Source organism: Haliaeetus leucocephalus, unplaced genomic scaffold (assembly GCF_000737465.1).
Source record: "Haliaeetus leucocephalus isolate CR32 unplaced genomic scaffold, Haliaeetus_leucocephalus-4.0 Scaffold328, whole genome shotgun sequence".
Classification (NCBI taxonomy): domain Eukaryota; kingdom Metazoa; phylum Chordata; class Aves; order Accipitriformes; family Accipitridae; genus Haliaeetus; species Haliaeetus leucocephalus.
This window is the reverse complement of record NW_010972764.1, coordinates 6,862,715-6,885,197: the sequence shown is the minus strand read 5'-3', so window position 1 is coordinate 6,885,197 and position 22,483 is coordinate 6,862,715.

Sequence of the window (22,483 nt, the reverse complement as noted above, 5' to 3'; positions counted from 1 at the left end):
GTAAGTATCAGAACCGAGCATATTTTTATTCTGTGGTTAAATTAATTTAGGTATCCGACCTGCACACAAAGGATGGAAACAATGTATAGTGACCCAACCAGCTGCCACCAGAAGTGATACTGTGTGGTAAGACATGCCAGACTTACATTCTCTCCCAAGCAATAGGTTAAGAATTCCCTTGTTACAAAGATAGTGGGAACTTTGGTCTGAAGGCTTGCAATAAATGTTACTGTTGTTCTACTAAGGCAACATGGACACTATGGCTGGCAAAGAATAATGAGTAAACAACTGGAAAAAAAATAATTATTCCATCAGTTTCTATTTCCCTAATCATATGTAAATAAAAATATGGTACCCTTCAATTACAAGTATGAGCACAAAACCTGCTTCAAATCCATCCTTTACCAGAAGTAGCATGGATTACATGAAAATCCAAGCTTTCAAAGAAAGAAAGAGGACTGAAAGACAAAAAAAAAAAAAGAAAAAAAAGAAAAAAAGAAAGGAATACATTTTCTAATATGAGTGGGTGATGAAAACAAAAAGCAAAAATAAAAAGTGCAAAGGATAATTCTATTTCTACATAATTTTCTCGAGTCTTCAGAAAACCTGACACCATGGCTATATTTCACTTCACTAAAAAGTTAATATCATCTGCACAGCAACTATTCATTCTGAAATATAAATTACTTTAAAAAAAAAAATCCACCAGTTTTGCTACAGAATTGTTCGTCTGTTGCAATGAAATGCTGCAGAATCTGAAAGCCATTCCCAGAGAGTCTTGACCTTAACTGAAACCTTTCGAATGATTTAGCAATGCATAACAATTATGCCTCAAATCTTAATATCAAAGAAGTGTATCTAAAAGATTGTCTAGTACATAGTATCTCCACTAAGTCTAAGTCTTTGAATACTTCCAGCTTATTTATATGTAGCCCTTCATATCAAGCTGGAAAAAGCTTGTTGGATTGTTTTGTGCTAGTTTCTTTCTTGCTTTGGTTTTTTGGTTTGGGTTACTATTCTTGAATTTTACACTCTGTACGTTTCTGGTTCACCTCCTAACTCAGATGACTGTCATGAGGGCATAAAATGTATGACCTTCCCATGAAACAAAGGATTGTTGCCAGCTATACAATATTTTGCTATCATTTCTATTTAGTCATTTTATTGTTTTCAGCCTCACTGAGTGTCTGCCCTTTGCGCATTAAGGAGTAGGATGACCATTTGGCACAATTCTGTATGAGTAGACTCTCCTGTTTAAGATACGGGACCTCACTTTCTACAAATTGATAAGCACAAATACATAGATGTTTTGCCAACAGTTTAAAGAAAAAATAAAAAGTCCAAAATATTTTAAAATATATTCTTTATTAGAGAATTATTGCAATGCATATAGTAGATAGATAGAATTATAATCCCTATTTCCCTTCTGAATGCATATGTACTTTATTAAAAAAATAAAACATCTTCCTATCCTAAAAGAGTTTGGGGTTTGAAGGTTGGAGTTTGGGAGTGTTGATTATTTCTTTTGTATCCACTGGTTTATAAGCCTGGCTGTCCTCTGAGATGTAGCTTGTGGATTGAAGGACATTCATTCCTTATCATAAAAATAAAGATGAAATTTATGTGAGGGACCAAAGGCCACAAAATATTACTGAGTGGCAGTTAGGGTCTTGAGGTTATTGGTAGGGGGCTTTAGAAGCTGTCACCGGTATCAGCCTCCTGCTGCCAAGAGGCTTCAAAGGAGACTGGTCCTTTCCCCTGCAGTCCTACCTTGTATTCACACGTATTGAAGAAAGAACTGAACAGCTCTGTGTTGAACTTTAAGTTCATCACGTGGAGTTGTCAAGTGGTTCATAGTTCCTAACACTGTAATCTGACAGACAAAATCCAGGCAAGTAAATAAGGTAACAGCAAGGAAAAAAAATTCTCAGTCCTAGAATTTTTGGGGAGAGGATGACTGGGGTTGTAACTATTTTTCTGGTGAAACAAACAAAATCCTTCCCTCTTTGCTCGGTATTTCATAGGATACATTGTTATTAAAGCTCTTCTGCATTGAAGATACGGTATTTCATAACTTGTCAAAGTTTGAGACTTTTTAAAATATATTTTAAAAACAAAGGTATTTTGGGACTGTTAATATAAACACTCAACAAACCAGATTTCTTGTATATTCTCAGTTGTTGTCATCTGTGTTCGTACTGACAGTATGCACAGGCACCTCATTTATTTTCTTTGGACCGGTTTGTGAGACCTTACATAGCAGGTCACATAAGGAGAGAGGGCACCACTGGACACATGGCAGAGGCAATGCTGTGGCTCATCCCTGCTGTGGGAAAATGTAACTTCTTGCTGGGTTCCTCTGAGCCTGCAGCCCAGGACCCAGACCTTTCTACTGCTCTGTGATCCCACAGAGGCAGATGTAGCAGGTCAGCAGATCTGCAGGACAGGCTATGCAACTGTCTTTGGCACAGGTGATCCCGGTTGCCATAGTGTATTATCCTCCTTTTCTGTGCAGAGGCACCGTGGCCGAGGAAGGAGCATCCCAACCAAGCACAACATGCAAGAGTGACCCAGTCAGAGTCCTCCTGGCTCTGCCAATTTTGTGCATCTGGCCAGGTCATTTCGAGAGCTCGCTGCTGTCTGCACCTCTGGCTTTGTAAAGTGAGAATGACAGCAGCCTTCTCTGCACTCTGCCTTGAGACACATGAATAAAAGCTTAAAGCAGCTCTACTGGGTCATAAGTAACTAAAACTTTGATTCACATAAGTGCACATTTCCAGGCAGTAGTTTTCCTGTGTTAACTACATCAGGATGATATCCCACACCTTCCTGAGCCAATTTAGGAGACAACGTACAGCACCCAGTTCACTTGTCCATTTTCAGGAACATCCTTCCTGAGGAGGTGCAGTTCCAGGAGGTGAGACTCACACCAGCTCACACAACAAAAAAGCGGCTGCTGGGCAATGTGACAGCCAAAATTCACCATCCTCTCTCATTTCCATCAATAAAATCATGACTGCAAAGCCCATGGTACAGGCCCAAATTCTTCCCACTTAATTTTAATGATCTGAGATGTCTAAAATGCTGTTTTTAAGTCAGAAGAGAGGCAGGCACCCCCAAATATTGATTTCAGTTCACTTAAGATATACATGAAGAGACTTATCCTGCTCCTCTTGGTAGGCTAAACTAAGGTATAAACCCTGGGCATATTCTGCATTCTTCTTATGAATATGTAATGCAGTAAACCTTATATTTGTCTATAGGTACAGAAACTGTGTTAGATTGCTACAGGACGCATTTACTAATACACTAGTAAAATGATTCTAAACTGCTTCAATGCTATAATATTTTCATATATATACATGAATCTTTTTTCTAAAATGTGAGCATAACTCATACAGGAAGTTATGCAAAACAGAACAAATTATGCAAATAGCATTCTTTGAATTTTTGAATTAAGTGTTATGCTCTGGAGTACACAGAACACACATTGAATCCTTGATGACAGGAAGAGACTTTATATTTAGATTACATTCCAACAATGACCATTTATGTTGCTCTTTTCTGACCATCAGAAAGAGACTTGCCAAACTTCAGTACCCTGTTATGTCTGTTCTGGTTTGAAAACCCAGTCACGTGGGACCAACTCAAAAATCTCATAATTAGGACTTGACATTGGTTTGACAGCTGGAGCATGAAGTGTGAGCATAGCCTAGTTGCTCTGACATTCTGAAATATAAAAATGCAAAGCCACCTGAGAAACCACATGAAAGAAATTCCACTACCCTAAACTGTGCATATTAAAAGACTCTGAAGCTCCCAAGATGAGCTGATTTGAAATCTCTCCTTGTCTGTGATGAAAAAGTAGTACTGTCAGGCTTTTTGGTAGAAAGGTGAAAGTTTCAAGTAAGGTCCCTGTGTTATTCCAGGATTACCTCTCTCAGATGGTAGCATAGCACTTAAACTACGGTCACAGTTAATATGCAGAGTCTCCTGTCATAAGAAAAAATGAGAAAGGGAAGTAATATTTGCTTTGCTTACTATATTAAATTAGTAAATTCTTATTACTTGAATATACAAAATAGAGCAGCTTAATTCATTCCTTGAGGCCACAAATACTCTAACACATGTTCTTAAAAAAATCAAATTAGAATTTTGACTCACTAGGTTGATTTTACTTTACTATGCATTTCTTGTTAAGAGAAAACAGAACTTCACCGTTACATGAAACTAAGAATTTCTGATTCTGTTAAACAGAGAAGCCAACACCAGTCAGCATAGGGTTAGTGCTGAAAGAAGGAAAAAACTCACAGTCACAGGTGGGGTGAGGCTTGAACCATGCTGCCAATAGCCTTGATTTTGAAGACAACGTGCCATGTAAAGGCAACACAGGAAACTGAATTTCTTTCAGAATTACAGGGTTATTCCTCTAATAACAAATTAGCTCATTTAATACATCATCCACTAAATATCTGATCAGATTGTGACATGCCATCTACACTTTTAGATTCGAGAAGTAAAGTATACTTCACATTCTGTCTGAAAGGGGTATTTTTAAAAATCTGTCGTGGTTTAACCCCAGCCAGCAACTAAGCACCATGCAGCCGCTCACTCACTCCCCCCCCATCCAGTGGGATGGGGGAGAAAATCAGGAAAAGAAGTAAAACTCCTGGGTTGAGATAAGAACGGTTTAATAGAACAGAAAAGAAGAAACTAATAATGATAATGATAACACTCATAAAATGACAACAGTAGTAATAAAAGGATTGGAATGTACAAATGATGCGCAGGGCAATTGCTCACCACCCGCCGACCAACACCCAGCTAGTCCCCCAGCGGCAATGCCCCGCCCCCACTTCCCAGTTCCTAAACTAGATGGGACGTCACATGGTATGGAATACCCTGTTGGCCAGTTTGGGTCAGGTGCCCTGGCTGGGCATGAGAAGCTGAAAAATCCTTGACTCTAGTCTAAACACTACTGAGCAACAACTGAAAACATCAGTGTTATCAACATTCTTCACATACTGAACTCAAAACATAGCACTGTACCAGCTACTAGGAAGACAGTTAACTACATCCCAGATGAAACCAGGACAAAATCACTCCTAGAGTCAAATCGGTTGCAAGCAGTCACAGGGTGCTATGCCAAGGTATGGGCTTTCGATTTCCTCAGATATTTAAGAGAGTGCTATATCAGTGAAAATTTAAATGGAAGTAAAATACTCATCAGGCAGATGGGAAGTACCTTTCACGGAGTCAGATGCTAGATGGCCACTTTAACACAAGGCAACTTTCCTCTTTTACTGAGAAAAAGATACTGAGAAGCATTTCTACAGTGAAATAAAGCAATGACCTGGCCATTAAAGAGTAGGAAGTCACTGCAGAGAAAAAGAAAGGTGGGGAAAAAAAACAAAAACAAAACTCTGGTTCTTGCCTCCATCTATGCCCCCCCATCCCATCCCCCCATCCTATGTCATGTCCTCCCCCCGAGGTTCTTGTTGAAGCACCTGAGATCTCATACTTTCATTCTGCAGATATTTATTAAAATGAAGTAAATACATTAAAAAGTATTCCTTAAAGCCAGAACCACCAGTACACCTCAAGCACATCATTACCCCAGCATGACTTTTTTTTTGTTGTGGTTGCAATCAAAAAATCAGTAATAAGCTGCACCCATTAACTCCATTTTTGTATACTCTTTATAAAGAGTGATTGTCAAATTATACCCTTTATGTAAATGTACATATCAATTTACAGAGTGTTTTTTCTGGAATGCAAGCTAAACATTTTCCAATGGAAGGAGAGATGGAGAGAAATGAAAAGTATTTGGAGTCTGAAAAACTGTTCTTCCTTCCTTTCCAACCACTGCCTCAACTTTGAGAGGATTATGGAGTATAATGTGAAATGAGATCCCTTCGAAGGCTAGACTCAGTTTTGTGAAGAAAATCTGATGGCTAATGGCTGCAGAAGAACCAGTTTTTTCTTAGGAAGACTGTGAGGCACCTCTTAATTTTCTAGCCAACTCTTATATGCCAAAATAAACTTTTAAGCCAACTGAAACACTGATAAACACAATTAATTTCTTTTTAATTCTTATCCTTTGTGTCCTCATTAAACTTCTGTAGAGGTTTCTATCTATACAAAACCATGCTGGGTATTTTGAATTCGGTGAAGAGTTACCTGTAATTACTGGAGTGAGACAAAGTGGCAACTCATAAAAATGGATTCTAAGATGCTCTAGAAGTGTCCAGTTCCCCACAGCATCGTTCCAGTATGAAGAGTCTGCTGGTGAGCACTGATAGCCAGGAAAGCACTCCGCACAAGGCAAGCACAATATAGCAAGGAGCACGCTTACATACTAGTGCTGTACCAGAAAGCTCAAAGGGCCTCACTATAAGCTGTCCGCAACTGCAGCATTGTTTTATTGTTAGCTTGCTTTCTGGACAGTTATAGCTCATGCCATTTATCACTCTCCCAGACTTGCCTAGGCCATCTTAATAATTTGCTATTATAGAAAATACTAAGCTCCCAGAAGCACCCTATGACAACAGGCTAGTTTTGCTGGTTTATGAAAGGTAAAGCCAGAATTCATAATTATCGTGTATTTGCATATGTGTTCACAATTTAGGTAAGTATCCACTGCATATGAAAAGCAGAGAAATGTTAGCAACAAGTTCCAGACAGTGAGAGCAACTGCAGGGTGGATGGACCACATACCCTGCAGCCCTAGAAATGGGATTTGTGGAAATTAGGTGGAGTATAAACCAAGGAGAATAAAAGGAGCATGGCTACTAGGCAAAAGAGAACCTGGGGCCAACTAAAATGACACTGGGGAAGGGAAAAGTGCTATAAATTGTTATCATTGTCTCCCCAGCATATGATTTCTTGCTGTCTTTCTTTTTCTCCAAAACCTCTCGCTCTCATCAGTTGGGCTCCCCATACCTATCTTTTCCTGAGCTCTTGCTACCATCTGTGTTTATCCCATCAGTCCTTTTCTGTTGCTATAGGTGAGGCAATGATGGGCAAAGTATTCTCTTCCTTACTACACTGAGAAATGGCAGACAAGACAGAAATAACTAGAAACAGCTCATTTGGCTTCTTTCCTAGCAGATGCCACAATTACCCTTCATGTCACATTGTATCTGACAAAAGCTCATGACCTTCCACTTCTTGGAGTCCAAAGGGATGCCTCATATTGAGGTGGATCAGAAGAAATGAAATATTGGTGTGGTAGATGATGTTAAGCTGTCTCCATATGCCCATAAGTGCACTATCTGAGTAAGCATCCAGACAGCATTCAGTATTTTCTGCTTGCTAAATCAAGAAAACTGACACATGATAAATGTGCTTTATTGAGTGTACTTGGTATTATTTAGAGAAGTCCATCTTTCTAAAAAAAATAAATTATCATTCTCCTGCTATATGTGAACACAGCTCCTACAGACATGATTTCGTGGTCTGCACAGTTGGTCCCCCAGAGCAGATATTTAACAGTGCAGGCTATATGGTAACCTATTCTGTGTGTAGCAACTGCTATTTCCTCCATTTTGTAGAATAAAAATACAGCTGGTTTTATTTCCATTGGTATTGCTTTTCCAGGACCAGACCGCTTAATATTGCTATTTTAATTCTGAAATGGGCATTGCAAGACTTAAAGGAAGCTTTTTACTGTACACCAGAGGAAACTTTCACATTTGATTCCAGGTAGTATTGTAACAGCACAAAATGCCAACAAGATAAGATGAAGAACTGAGCTACTTAAGGACAGGAAGGGTATTTTCTTTATCTGATACTGGTCTTTATATTAGCTCAACAAAAGGCTAGCAAAAACACCTTAATCTATGGCATTCTGCTTAATATTTGCCATTTCATAAACTTGTGCAAAGAATTCAGAATAAAGTTGGAATACTTCTTCTGCTATGTGGCTTTGTGACCAATGAATAGAAAGGTTAATAGGAACCTCTATTAAAATGTTAATAATTACTTTTTGTAATAGCATTGACTTATCTCCAATGCTTCCATTTAGTCTAGGTAGGAAAAGAACACATTAAAATCAGATAAATTTTAGATCAGTAATATTTTGGAGAATTTGATTTCTGTAAAACTATAACTTATTCCGAAAGCTTGTGTAAAACCTAGCTGTAAATGTGATTCTTTCTACTATAGTCTTCTCAGCTACAACCACAAAGGTAAATGAATTTAAGTATCAATGAAATAATATGTTTATTAAACATAGTTCTCTTGAAGGAGAAAATATGACAGAGTAACAGAAAAGGTATTATGAACTTGTCTTGTTAGCAGTTGGGAAGTACCACTGTTGATCTTGTGCTATGAATGTGTTATGTGCATTGAGAGGCAGAAATCGACCCCCAAAATAAGGCAAGGAGAATGCATAATATCACATTAACAAAGGCCACTGAGAGGGTAAGTCTGCACAAGATATTTAGAAAGGTAACATGTTGGCTAGTCAAAGCTCCTCTGTACTGCAATAGAGCTGCTATCAAAATGAACAGGTTCCTATAACAGGTACCTATAACTAGAGCTCTCTTCCCCCCAGAATTGGGGGGAGGGGGAGCAGAGAACCTGAAAGTTTTTGAGATAATGGAGGGGGGCACTACTTTTTTGGCAATATGTTCAAAGGAAATGGTCTACAGCAGTGATAACTAATGCTTTCAAAGATGACTGAATTCCCTCTTTCATCATGATCTAAGTGTCCAGGTATAAATTTAGAGGTTTATATTTTCTTTAGTCCAAACCCACAAGCTCTGGCACGCGTAGCTTTGTTGATTTATAACGCTGCCACCCTTGGTGTCTGCCCTTCCTCTCCTTCGGAAATTTACCACAGCGGTGTTGGTGGAGTCAAATTGTGCTGGCTCTTCAGCTGCTGCAGCTTGCAGTCAATACATTCACCTGAGTCATGGTCTTTGTCAGTTTTAGCTAGTACTGTGCACAGTGAACTATAACAGAAGTAAATGTGTTGCAGTACAAGCAAATGTGAGCCTTAAAACTCGTTCTTCAGCAGTTTCTGCTCTTTTACTGTTGTATGAGCTGAGGCATTAGCACGTTTGATTTTCCTGCTATAACTAAGGGGCACAGTGGTGGGTCAGGGCAACATCATAAAGTCTGCAACATTGCACAGCACCTTGGCTAAATCCCTCACATGAGATGAGCCTGGAGGTCCAGCTGTCTTATGGACAAGCTGTGTGTGTTCATACCTGTGTTTCACTGTCCCTCATTTTTAAACCCTGTATTCCTTTTCTTCCTCCCGTTATTGGCATTTAAAAATCTAACAACGAGAAAAAGTCATTCATTTGTTATCATCTCAGTTGTTTTGGGGATAAAGGAAAGATATATTCTTTCTTCCTAGTACTCTTGTTAATCTTTATTAATTTAGCCCTGTTTCTTTCTGCTACAGCAATTCATCAGTATAAAGATTTTAGAATCAGACCTTTTATTGATTGTTGATGATAAATGAGCTAAAACTGAATTCAGCATGATCTGCTAATATTCATGTTAACTCAAAAATATTTACAGTGCTAAAATGTATTTATGTGAATTGAACGAATTAGTATACAATCTTCATATATAATGTCCCATAAAGTGTCTTAAAAAAAAAAAAAATGGAGATCCACTTTCCTAGCTACAAAGCAGTTACATTTTAACAGCTGAAGCTGTGACTGTTCTAGCTGCTGGATTTATATATTGATGTGTATTTTCTCATTTTTTCAATTTATCTTCTCTTTTAGTTCTACTACTCAATATTTGTAATTACAATTTTGTCATTATATTTAATTGCTTATATTTTCTGTGAATTTTGTTTATTACTAAATTTTAAAAAAGCTGTTAGCTGTTTCAATTCACTGTCTGAACTTAACTAATGAAACCCTCCTTAACTTGAAATGTCTCCTTCCTTCCCTTTCCTCTTTTTTTCTCATTGCATACAGAAAATCCATTCCTGTTCCCCTCAATCCTTTCAGTTAGCATATTATTGCAGTACTCGTACTATTCTCTCTCTATTTCCTTGAGTACCAGATTTTCTGTATTTTCTGGCTTGGCTCTTTTTGCCTTCTACAAATCTTGTGGCAATAATTGATATGGCTCAGAACTTTCCCCTTTTTCTCTGTGTTAAGATATAATCCAGGAATGATACACTTTTGAAAGCCGCCTCAAGATACAGAACTTGCCTTGTCACCTAAACACAGAGAGACATATTTGTGAATTAATAAGACTTGAAGCCCATTTCTGCTGTATTACAGTATTGTAAATTATTTCATTGAAATCCTAACAAAATCTAAGGTAATATTTTTCTCAACTCTACCAAGTCATCCTTTATATAGTATGTGGATGGGGGAAAAGGGAAAGAGTAGGAATACATGGCATTCATAGTTATAGACTACTTTTCTAGTCCACTGATACTTAAACCCATTTCTGAAACAATAGCCAGATCTTCAATTGGATTTGTCAATTCTTGCTTTGACAGGCAACAATTTCTGGCCTACTGTTACAATGAAATAACAAAGCGTACTACTGGATGAAAAGCTGCATCTCCACAGAAAATAGAAATTTAAAGCTGACAACAGTACATTAAACAATGAAACCACAGGTGACTGATCACACATAAAAGCCAATTAATTAAAAAACAAATTGCACATAATATTTAAGTTTTGTTATATATTTTTCATATGGTTCACTGGCTTTCTTAGATCAAGCAGTAACTAGTTTTTGGTTATTTGAAATTTCTCTCCCACAGAAAATGGAAAAAAACTTTTTGAAAGACTGGCAACGCTTTAACATGTTAGTATTTTATATGGGTAATTGTAAGTATGGCTTTATTTCATATTATTTCCTCCAGTAATCTAAATAACAATAGACCTCAATGACTTACTCATGCAGCAGTACTGTACGTTGCACGCAAAGACAAATGGCATGATAAATTAAATAGCTGAATCTCATAATGAAGAAACTAGATTTCAAAGTAAATTCAAAGTCAATAGAATGATCCAAAATTTATGCCAGAATAAAGCAGAACCTGGTTTTCTTCTTTTTCTCAAACATTGGCTGAAGCATAGGGCATTTCCAAGACTTTAATGACTGACTGGATTTAATAGCCCTTCACTGCAGTTCATACCTTCAGCTTCTCCCAGTGGTTATTAATCCCCAGGAAATTGTCTGTGCTTCACTCACAATTGTTTGTGTAATGAAGTTCTTCAAATAGTTTGAGCTGATTTTAAACTCAAAAGATGATGTCTTAATCAAAAGTATTTGAGGCTATAAAGCATTTTTCTTCACTTAGGAATATGTGCAGTGGAAGAGCTTGAAGTTTTATTTGCCCAAGGTGGCACCAAAAATGCTACAGAAGCAGGCTGGCACAGGTCTTTACTAGCTACCCTTCCACTTTGCTCATAGTGCCTGCTTGTCAGAGGTAGCTCTCCCCATCACTGGATTACTCAGCCCAGCTTCCACGACAGACTGAATCAAATCGTGTGGATTAAATGATGCCCCCACAGAGCCTTCACTTAGGTCAGTATTATAAATCAAAGAACTCAGCATTCTAAATGGAAAACTTTTACTTTCCTGCCTTTACACGTGACCTTAATTGTACGAATGTCTCTCACCTTTCATGAGCTTTCAAGCTTAGATGTCAAAACTTCATACCAAAGGAACTAAAAGTGTTTCTTCTGATATCAAATTATACCATGAAAAGCGCACAGAAAAACTAACCTGTTCAAACAACATTGCACTTAAAAAGGATTCTGAACTGCCTACAATTGCAACCATATGTAAATTTCTCCAGAAAAAGAGAAATGAAGGTGTAACATCAGCACTGAATCCTGTCAGAAAATAATGGGAAAAGACAAGAAGTTTCAATTAAAATTTGATGTGTGCTCTACGCCTGATGCAATGGTATTGTCTTCCTGTTGTTCCTGTAGTCTCCTGTGACACAGGTCTTCAGGTTGTCATTCTTTGTATGTAAAGCACATCCAAACAAGCCCAACCTGAAAATTAGGAAATTAAAAAAGAAATGGATGGTGTCCATCAAAAAAGCCAACCATCCTTCTTCCTTTACATCTTCTGATTCCAAAATCAGCTTTACAAAAACAAGAATATGCTTGTTACTTTCTACAACTGTATCACCACCAAAAAGGTGAGAAGCGAACTTTTCAGTTATCTACCTGATGCCCGGAGTTTGCTTCCACTGCAAAGAAATCAGGAGGTGTACCAGGGGTAGTAGAAACTGGAGAGACACATACCAGAAATCTCTGAAAGGAAAGATATAAAGATTATGAGATCTTGAATTGTAGTGATGAAAGTAACCTTGGGAACAGTCTGCAGAGACAGAAACAGCTCTAAAAGGCAAGAAAGACCAATCCAAAAGCCTATGATTGTTCTTGCTCCCGTATCTGGAATCCTGTGGCTCACAAATTGGTACCTCCTACTGCCCCAACTGAAGACTAAAACAGTGGCAATTGTAGAGATGAATTCACAGAAGGATCTTATGGGCCTAACAATAGACACAACTCCCTCATACTTGGACAGATATGCTGAAGACCCTACATGAAACCCAAGAAAAGCAAAGTTTGTTTCCCAGTTTCCTTTGACAGGACATGTTTCCCCATTTGCACAACCCAAATGTCAAGGGATTGAAACTAAGAACAGTTACCTAGAAGACATGTTTACTGATGTTTGATAGACAGATGTCAAAGGTGCCTTTGCCTTTCCTCAGTTTTCCTCTCAGTGCTGACAGTGTTTAAATAGCCAAAGCACTTTAGAATGAGCCCTCCTGCTCTGTGCCCATTCATTTTCCAGGCGTGGCAGAGCCCAAAATGCGAAGAATTTTGTCGCCAGCCTTGCAGTGAAGTGTTGCTTACTGTGGGGCTTTTACCATCTACATATGACTACATGCTCATAAACTTGCAGCCATATAACAGCCCCTGATCTGAGTCTCTCACTAGGTCACCGATCTCTGCAGATTCATACCAAGATGACTCGGCACTGCATTAAATCTTCAGATGTATTTCCACTGAATGAACACCCTTCTCATTTCCCTTAACTTCGCTTTACTATTGAACCATGCTAGCTTGTCACCGTGGACAAGGTGACCTTTTATTGAGGGTACACTTGGGAAAGTTTTCTCTCTTCATGTTTATGGGGGTTTATTATCCTTAAACTCAACACTTCACTGTTTCTTGTTAAGTACTCTTACAATTGAGGCCCTAGTCCCACCTCTATGAAATTATGTCCCTCCAGGAATTTTCAGGTAGGGTTTTCTGGGCCACTCTCACTCTTCACTATGAGCAGATGTTGCTGCTACAGTTCCCACTTAAACTTTAACAATTTAAGCCATGGGATGCACAGTGATTTCAGTTACTGTATCTTTCCACCCATGTTTCAGCTTCTTTTGATCAAAGTGTTCTGCATATCAGGTACATTTGATACACTTTCTGTATGGCTTTTTTTTTTTTTTTTTCCTAAGAATACTTATGACCTTTACACATGAAAATGTAAATCCCTTCCAAACTCAGAAGACTTAGGACATGGCATAAACAAGAAAAAAACCCCTTTTTTAATCTTTATACGTCATTTTCACCTTCTTCCTTAGAGGGATCAGAAATGACAGTTGTTGGATCTTCTGAATATATGAGTCCTGTGCATAATAAATAACACTTTTATATAAAATAGCCCCAACCAATTCTGAGTAACAAACAAGTATGCAAAAATTCAGTTTGTTTTTGAACATCACACATGTAACTTGACCTTATTTCCTCCCGTGGGATTTTTGCCATTCACTTCTCAGTTCTTCTTTACAGTCCAGGAATAAGAAAAAAGTTTATGCTCACCAGATAAACTGAATAATTGGGAATAGGCTTTAAATGACAAGTAGGCTAATAACTTAGTGGAGATAGACAAGATTAGCATTACGGAGTCTAATGAATAAACGCTAGAAAGATGGGAAGCAAGGAACAAGGGGAAATTATCACCTTTAGATTTGTTTCAAAAAAGAGAAGTCTAGGGAGAGAAAAATAGATGAGCTATGTAGGAAAATGTCGTGGTTTAACCCCAGCCAGCAACTAAGCACCACGCAGCCGCTCACTCACTCCCCCCCCATCCAGTGGGATGGGGGAGAAAATCAGGAAAAGAAGTAAAACTCCTGGGTTGAGATAAGAACGATTTAATAGAACAGAAAAGAAGAGACTAATAATGATAATGATAACACTAATAAAATGACGACAGTAGTAATAAAAGGATGGAAATGTACAAATGATGCACAGGGCAATGGCTCACCCCCCGCCGACCGACACCCAGCCAGTCCCGGAGTGGCGAATCCCTGCCCCCCACATCCCAGTTCCTAAACTAGATGGGACGTCACATGGTCTGGAATACACTGTTGGCCAGTTTGGGTCAGGTGCCCTGGCTGGGCATGAGAAGCTGAAAAATCCTTGACTGTAGTCTAAACACTACTGAGCAACAACTGAAAACATCAGTGTTATCAACATTCTTCACATACTGAACTCAAAACACAGCACTGTACCAGCTACTGGGAAGACAGTTAACTACATCCCAGCTGAAACCAGGACAGAAAATCACCAAAGTTCTTCTGCAAGAGAGAGATAGCAAGTTTTTTTCTGGCAGCATTTGTTTTATGAGCCAGTTATGTGTGTCTTCAGGCAACACAACAAAATTAATATTAGCAGTGTAGTGTAGGAGTTGTTTACACTTATCGAGAAAGAATGCTGATTGCTTTCACTCTGTATGTACCATGCAAGTATCATTTGAAGGAACAAGAAAGAATAGGCAGCAGAGAACACCAGTATTAAAAACCACTTTAAAAGAACATTATCTTAATTAAGGAAAGAATAGAAACATCAGAACAAACTTTATCTAGTCAGAGAGGAATATCTAACTGAGAAGAGGAGTAAGTTGATCACAATACAGAGGCTGCTCCATGGGGCACAGTCTGCAGTATTGCATTGCTTTATATTGTGGTAAGTGCAAAGCCTTTTGGTGCTGATCCAAAAAAGCTGTTCACATACCCACGTCCACACATTTAAGCATGTGGATAATTAAATGGGATTATTTAGCTGCTTATTTCTAAACTTAGATCCAAATGTTTTCCTTGACTGGAGTTCAGCACTGTGCAAGTAGCAAGCTTTTACTGCCTTGGAAAGCACCACATACACCAATGTATAGGCTACTGGGCTGGAACTTAGGAGACCAGACACTTCTGCTGTGCTGTGCAGACTCATGAATTTCAACTCAATCTGTTTTTCTGCCTATTCTACTTGAACTGCAAACTTTGGGGGCAAGGAGTGTTTCACAACATGTATTTATTTATCCATTAGTTGGCCTAAGGGGGCTCTGAGCTTAATGTGCATCTCTGTGTAAATAAATTAATAAAAAGAGTACCGTGTAAACACTAATTATCCCAAAATTAAGATTGTGCAACTTAAGGCAAAACTTAAGTGACAGGGCTTTGTTTTCAGATGTGCCAAGCATGCATAGCTTGTCTAAAGATGATGGAATTCATAAGCACTTAGGGTCTTCTGCAGATTGCCTCTTTTTTGCCTCGAAGTCTTCCAAATTTCCTTTCTATTCTGCCTGAAGTCAGTACCAGCTTCATTTATAATAAGGTTTCTAACTTATAAATAAAATATAAATACCTGTCAAGCTAATACTTCCGCAGCAGTGAAATGTATTTTTTTAAACAGATCTACTCTTTAAACAGGTATTAATTTGTGAGGGCCCTAGGGTTTTTATGAAATATATTCATGTGTAATGCACGGAGAGTATATTCATTTATCAGGTCAGTATTCTATTGCTTTTCCTCTTCAAGGCCTTAGACATATTCATGTAACAAGTTTCTTAATTATTCATTTATGGATACTAGGGACTATTCTTAACCACCTAGTGCACAGAACCACAATCTTTTTAAATGGTTACTTTCTGTACAACACATTCATCTGAGGGGGCTCCACGGTGACAAAATACATTACAAATAATACTTGACTTAGGATACTCCCAGAGAGCCAGCCTTGGACTCCTACTTCACTGCACAGACAAAGATGAGTAAAACAAATTGCATGATTTCAGAAGTGCATGTAGTTCTTGTCAGACTACAGACCTGTGGGCAGCAAGGCTGCACTGGTTATCTCCAAGCATCACCTGCTGGTTTTTAGCTGACCTTTCTGCAGAGTAGCTGAGAAACAGCATGTACAGGTCACAGTCACTCCGTCCATTGCACCGTAGCTTGACAAATCACAACCCAGCTGCAGGAAGACAGTAACTTGCTGTGCATTATCACACTGAGAGATGTGCGCCTCTCGTTAGGTCCTGATGTATTACAACCATCAGAAATACTCTAACAAACTGTTTGTTACAGTATTAGCAACAACATGATCAACAATGACAACAGACACTTTGAATTTACAGTGCTAATTCAATGAATAAATGTAGAGTTTTAAGGAAACCAGAACTGCCACTTCTCCACTATAAACTTTTACTACTGAGAATGCAGTGCAAACTGAGGAATTAGCACAGTCTGCAACAGACCCAATAAACAAAAAGCCAGACTTTAATACAGATGAATCAGAATAAGTGAAATATTTCAGGGCTGAAAGCATACCTCATTTGTGTTTCAGGGCTGAACTAGATCTTCACTTCTGCAATGTGAACACATTGGTCATAGTGAATATCCTAAGAAAATGAATTACAGAATGAGAAGGAAAGATTACACTATATAACATATACTAAAAACACTGGGGTTTTTGAAGCTTGCTTGGTTTTCCTGCAACTTCTTTTTTTATATGTAAACACTTCTTTCCCTGTTTCACCTCATTTTGTTTCTGACAGACACTTCAATTTCCCCCTAAATTATCAAGACAACTCATTATTACCAGTTTTTTATTAACTGGGTTGATCAAGGGCAAGTTATTTATGTGGAACAGAGAGAAGTAACATAAGTAGAAAGAGGTCTGCTTGCAGTTCAAAGGCTGTGGCTTGCTCAACTTATTCTGACTTTCCAAAGCTAAATGAACTAAAGTTTAATCTAATAAACTAACAGTTTTTTCCCTCCAAGGAATGAAAGGGGAACTCATAGGATAGCTGCAATCTGTTCAGGGTGGCCATGAATAATACCAAATGCTTTCTTTTATTTGGATCTCTATGACCATTAAGGTGTACAGAATTTCATAACATTGTTGGCTAAAAAAAATTAGGCCAGTCCCAGTTAAGTATCCTGAAATTAAAAAAAAATATATATATAGACTCCTCTGGGAGGAGGACCTGAATAATGGATTAGAATTTCTGCCTCATTCATGCCTGTCTAGCAGGCAGGTAAAAGACGGCCGTATTTTGGCTTCATTGCAGAGGCACCAACAATCACTACTCTCTTCTGGGAATTGGACTGTGGGATTCCCCATGCCTGACATATACATTGTCTTTGATTCATGCTCCACTGACTTTACCTAATGATACTCAGAGGGAATGGGAACTCACCAGCTGAATCGGACAGAAAATAGCTGGCAGGAAACTTGACCTACCGTCACCACAGGAAACTGCTGAGGGCAGAAAAAGCTTAACTAGAACAGAATACATTATCTTTTGACAGCTCCTTACGCTTCATTCTCAAAATAATTACTGTTATTAAAGTTGAAAAATTAAGCTACTTTTGGTTTTGATAATGAATTTTGAAAAAAAAAAAGGGCTGAAGTATCAAATCAATGTTTGCCAAGGGGCATCTACATGCCCCTTATGAATGAATCACATTTATGCCCATAAATACCTTCGAGACCTGCCATAATCCAGAGATGTACCAAGTCTTCCACTCTGATTTTCAGTCAGTAATGTCCTTCACCTCATTTTCCCTCAACAGCCTGCATGCTGGCAGCATATTGCATATTCTGGGACTACAGGTGTCAGATGCAGTTGACAGAAGGCGTGCCATTCAGAGGGGCTCAGCAGTCACAAAAGCCCTGCTAGCAGGCAAATTTTCCTCTGGTCTATGCCCCGGTGCTTCCCCATCAGTCGGCCTGGCTGGCCATGTAATATGAATCAGGGTAAAAACAGGTCTTACGCCGTTGTTGGGAGCTTATCTGGGATGTGTGAGAATGTGTGTGGAGTCTGTGGTGTATCTATTTGAACAACAGCTCTGCAGCACTGAAGAAAAGAAGTTTTTCAGACTCTGTTCAGGAGAATGCCTTTAACCATGAGTTTCACTTGAGTTTACTAGGACTTTAGTGTCTGCCTGAAAGGCGCATTGAACTGATACCAAAGAAACAAACCTATCCCAAAGGTGAATTGGCTTTTGGAACAGAATCTGCATCTCAGATATAGTTCTTAACCATATATATCATATCCACAATAAAAATATTCTGAAATTCTCCCAAGCAAAGTGGTATTGAGCAAACCAAAAGGCAACATTAAATCCCAATACCAGTGAAACACACGGTTTGATTATACGTATTTTGCTAGGAAGGTAGAAATCCATTGTAAAAACAGATTAATTTTGCTGTCTTTTGAGGTAATCACCTTGAAGCACAAAGGGACACAAAGGCATTGCAGTGAAAGACTACATACAACAGGAATAAAGTCACCTGCCTGCGTTTGACTGACTTAGGACTGAAACAGTTGACTCATGTTTGTGTGGCACTGCTTCTGTTGACAGTGTTGTGATCAGGAATGTTCTGAACTGAGCTCCTGGCAAAACGTAATGGCATGATGTGAAGAAAAATATAAGCTAAATGTCAGGGAATCTTTCACAGCAAGAACGCCGGACACCTTTGGAATATTCTATGCTTGAAAGTGACAGAAATCCAATCAAAATTGATACTGGACAAACAGCTAGAAAATACATTAGCATTAAAGCAAACAATCATGAACTGGCAAAGCAACAAACTAAAATGAAACTTAGCTAGTCTCCAATCTCCAGATATCTGCAATTCTGTACAAAAGATCACTGTGCAGCTGAGGAACACCCTTACTATTTTTTCATAATTTCCTAGTCTGGTCAGTAAACAAACCTACTATGCAGTCTATCCAGCTAAAGGCTCAGAAACTTATCATGATTTTCAGATTTTCATTGTCCTTTCTACTGCATTATGCCTCTTTTACCACAAATTTCCCCATTTCAGTCATGCTACTGGGACCAATTCTGAGAACCTTGATATATGTTGCTTACAGGAAAACACAGATTTTGCCATCCTTGAAAAAAATTGCTGAACCGTCAAGTTCAGTATGCATTTGAAAGTACTTACTTAATAACCTGATGCTTCAAAACATGGGGCAGGGAGGAAGAGGAGGAGGACCTAGGAAATTTTCCATAGTAGGAAAGAGTCCAACCTGACAGATGGGGTGACCATCTTACATTTTCAACTATGAAATTTCATTACCACTTGCTTACATGCACAAAATTCAATGTTACTAGAAATACTAAATTTATTCATCACTTTTATAAATCCATCTACTCTTCTGCATTCAAATTTTCAGTCTTCTCTAATAGGACATTCCAAAGACTGAGTACACACTCCCTGAAGAAACAATTCATTTAACTTGATCTAAGTTTACCTGCTTTTTCTCTAGTAATCCATAATTCTTGTTTGTACATTTAAAAATACCTTTGTAGGTTTTTAGAAAATTCCAATTTAAGGATATACTAAACAGGTGCTCCAGATAGAGATGCTTTCTCTAATAAAATGCTTAATATTGGCTTTGGTTCTACTGCTGTTCAACTTCAAGCATTAAGGCCTTTCAACACTAATAACTATCTGTTCCTGTTTTCTTTAAATAAGAAAAATCAAAGAAGTGACACAATTCCAAATTGAGATATCAAAATAAAATGTAGTTATTGGCAAGGTAAAGTGAATTATTAGAAGTCTGACATTACAGCCCTTCTCCTCCAGAAAAAAAAAAAAAGGAATATTTATCCAGGAAATTAATGAGTTTTAATCTTTTATTTTTTGTGTGTTCATGGCAGTAGACTGCACTCAGAGACACCAATAAAAAAGTATTACAATTGCAGATCCAACATGTAGCCCAAGACATGGAACTTCTCTCATTAATTGTTTCTGTTGTTAGCAGACCTTTTATGTTTAAAACCTGCATGTAAGCTGAGATGCTTTCATTTCACTGAGTTTTTTGATGTTGAATTACTTGCGTATCACATTTTTTCAACATATTTCTAATTTTAAAATAACTTTCCTTCAGTTTGTTTGGTTTTTTTTTAAACCCAGCTATACTTTATGCCAGTGAAGAAGCTGTCTTCTTTATCAGAAATCTCCAAACATTGATTCATAGAGGGTTATCCACCACTTTTTCACCTAGGAAAAAATGTAGCAATCACTAGTGCGACAGGTGACAACATTCACCATTTTTGCACTGATCTGACCTCTCATGCATACATTCATTAAGGTTTTCTGAAATCTCATATATTAAATGTCCAGATGAGAGCTTGACTCATGCTTCTTTATCAAGACTGTTTCTGTCAGATCCAGTACACACCCATCATACTTCAGCCCACAAAGAGACATCCTGAGTCCTTACACAGATGAGGAGTATATCCTCAAAGCTGAACCTTGCTAGTGCCCGTTGCTTGTTTTGGAACATAAGTCTTCTCTGTAAACTGCTAAGCCATGATACTGGCCTCCCTCTATATGGAAATAACTGCCATCATTAAAATGAGAAAGGTAGATGGGACAATGAAGATGTTTGGATAAGATTAAATTCTAAAAATGGGGAATCGTCCCCCTGGAAGAAAAGTGGAAATTGCCGTGATTTAGACTTTAATAAAACATGTCACGAAATATTTCAAAATAAAAGTCACTAGACAGAGGAACTGCAGAAAACACTTTGAACACAGCTGTAATACTATGGAATTCAAAGAGAGTAGCAAATGAAGGCAAAATGATATGCAGCTTGGAGTAAGGGAACAAAATACTCTTTGGGAAATATAATGTAATCAAATACACCTATAGAAATAGTCACTAGTACTTTTTTTGAGAATGGGATTTAGTAAAGGATAAATTGAGGTAAGCAGTTTACCTAGTTCTAATTTGGACAGTATAGACTATGTCTACTTATCCCTGCCTAAAACACCATTCACATTAATCCACTTTCTAAATTTATAGAAAATAAAAGCCAGATGGATGAAGAGTTGGTAATGAATATTAAATTATACATTTGTTTGAATATGATATGGCAGTAAGAATAGTCCAATACAAGTGTGAATACTGAACACAAAGACAATGTACCATTAAGCTCAGAGATATTGTTCCTATATGGCTCTTCTTACTGCACTGGAAATTATTTTGTTGTATTCTGAGCATCAGACTATCATAAAGATATAGACATTTTGCAAGTTCAAAAGAAAACACTACATTTCAGAGAGCTCAAATTACTAAATTATACAGAAAGAATGAAAGCTTTAAGCAATGAGCCTAATCTGAAATGCATGCAACACCACTATAGTGCCAGCAATTTCTGTGAAGCCCCACTACACCTGTTGTTGCTCTGCCAACTACATGTTTCTTAGCTAACAGAAAGATATGGGAGCAGACAAAACCAGTTACAAACAATGGGGTGGCATTCAGAAGACCTCATTTTAATTCCAAGTGTTCTTACCAATTTCCTGTCTTATTTAGGCAAAGTACATAATCCTTCTGTGATCCTGTACTGTGCTTATAATGGTGCTTTCTTTACACTGTGAATTCTTTGTAACAGAAAATATCCCTTACTATGTTTATATATCTGTAGTATTTCATTCACAGCATGACTGCTATGAAATTAATTCTTAGTGACAAAGGAAGTATTTATAGTTTAGCAATTAGGACAAGCAGGAAAAGTGGACTAAATTAAGATGGCAAAATATAGACAGAATATGAGAAATGGATTGTTGCTAATAATGATAGCCGTGGATAAAACTTCGTTGTGGACTAAGTGCTTAATTGCAGCAATTCTCTGAACACACAAGGGAAACCAGGCTTGTGCTGTGGATGGCCTGAATGACCAACAGGTCTCTTCCAAATTTTAGGTATAAGATGCATCAGTACACTAATTACATCCCACTAATAAAAAAGTAAGATTTCTCATACTATCCAGTTAGGAAAGTAACCACAATCATTAAAATATTTTTTTCAAAGACATGGAAAGTAAATTAAAATTGGCTGAGAACAGAATTTCAATAGGTCAGTCTTTTCAGTTAAGTCTCTGAATTGCCAGAGACAGGACTGGAAAGCATACAAACTCAAGCAAACCCTGCTCTTACTTTTTACTCCTATCCCTCTTATCTGCTTACAGCCCTTTCACAGCTTCTTCACATCCCAAACAAATTAAAGCATTCCTTCTCATCTCATCTCATCTACTCCTCTGGCTGTACCTCAATAACTTTCCTCTGATTTCCCTAAAGGTGATAAGCTGCTTATAGAGGGGCTCACAGCAAACTCATTTTGTTGTGCTGTGCCCAGCTGTTCCATTTAAAATATGTGCTCTTTGA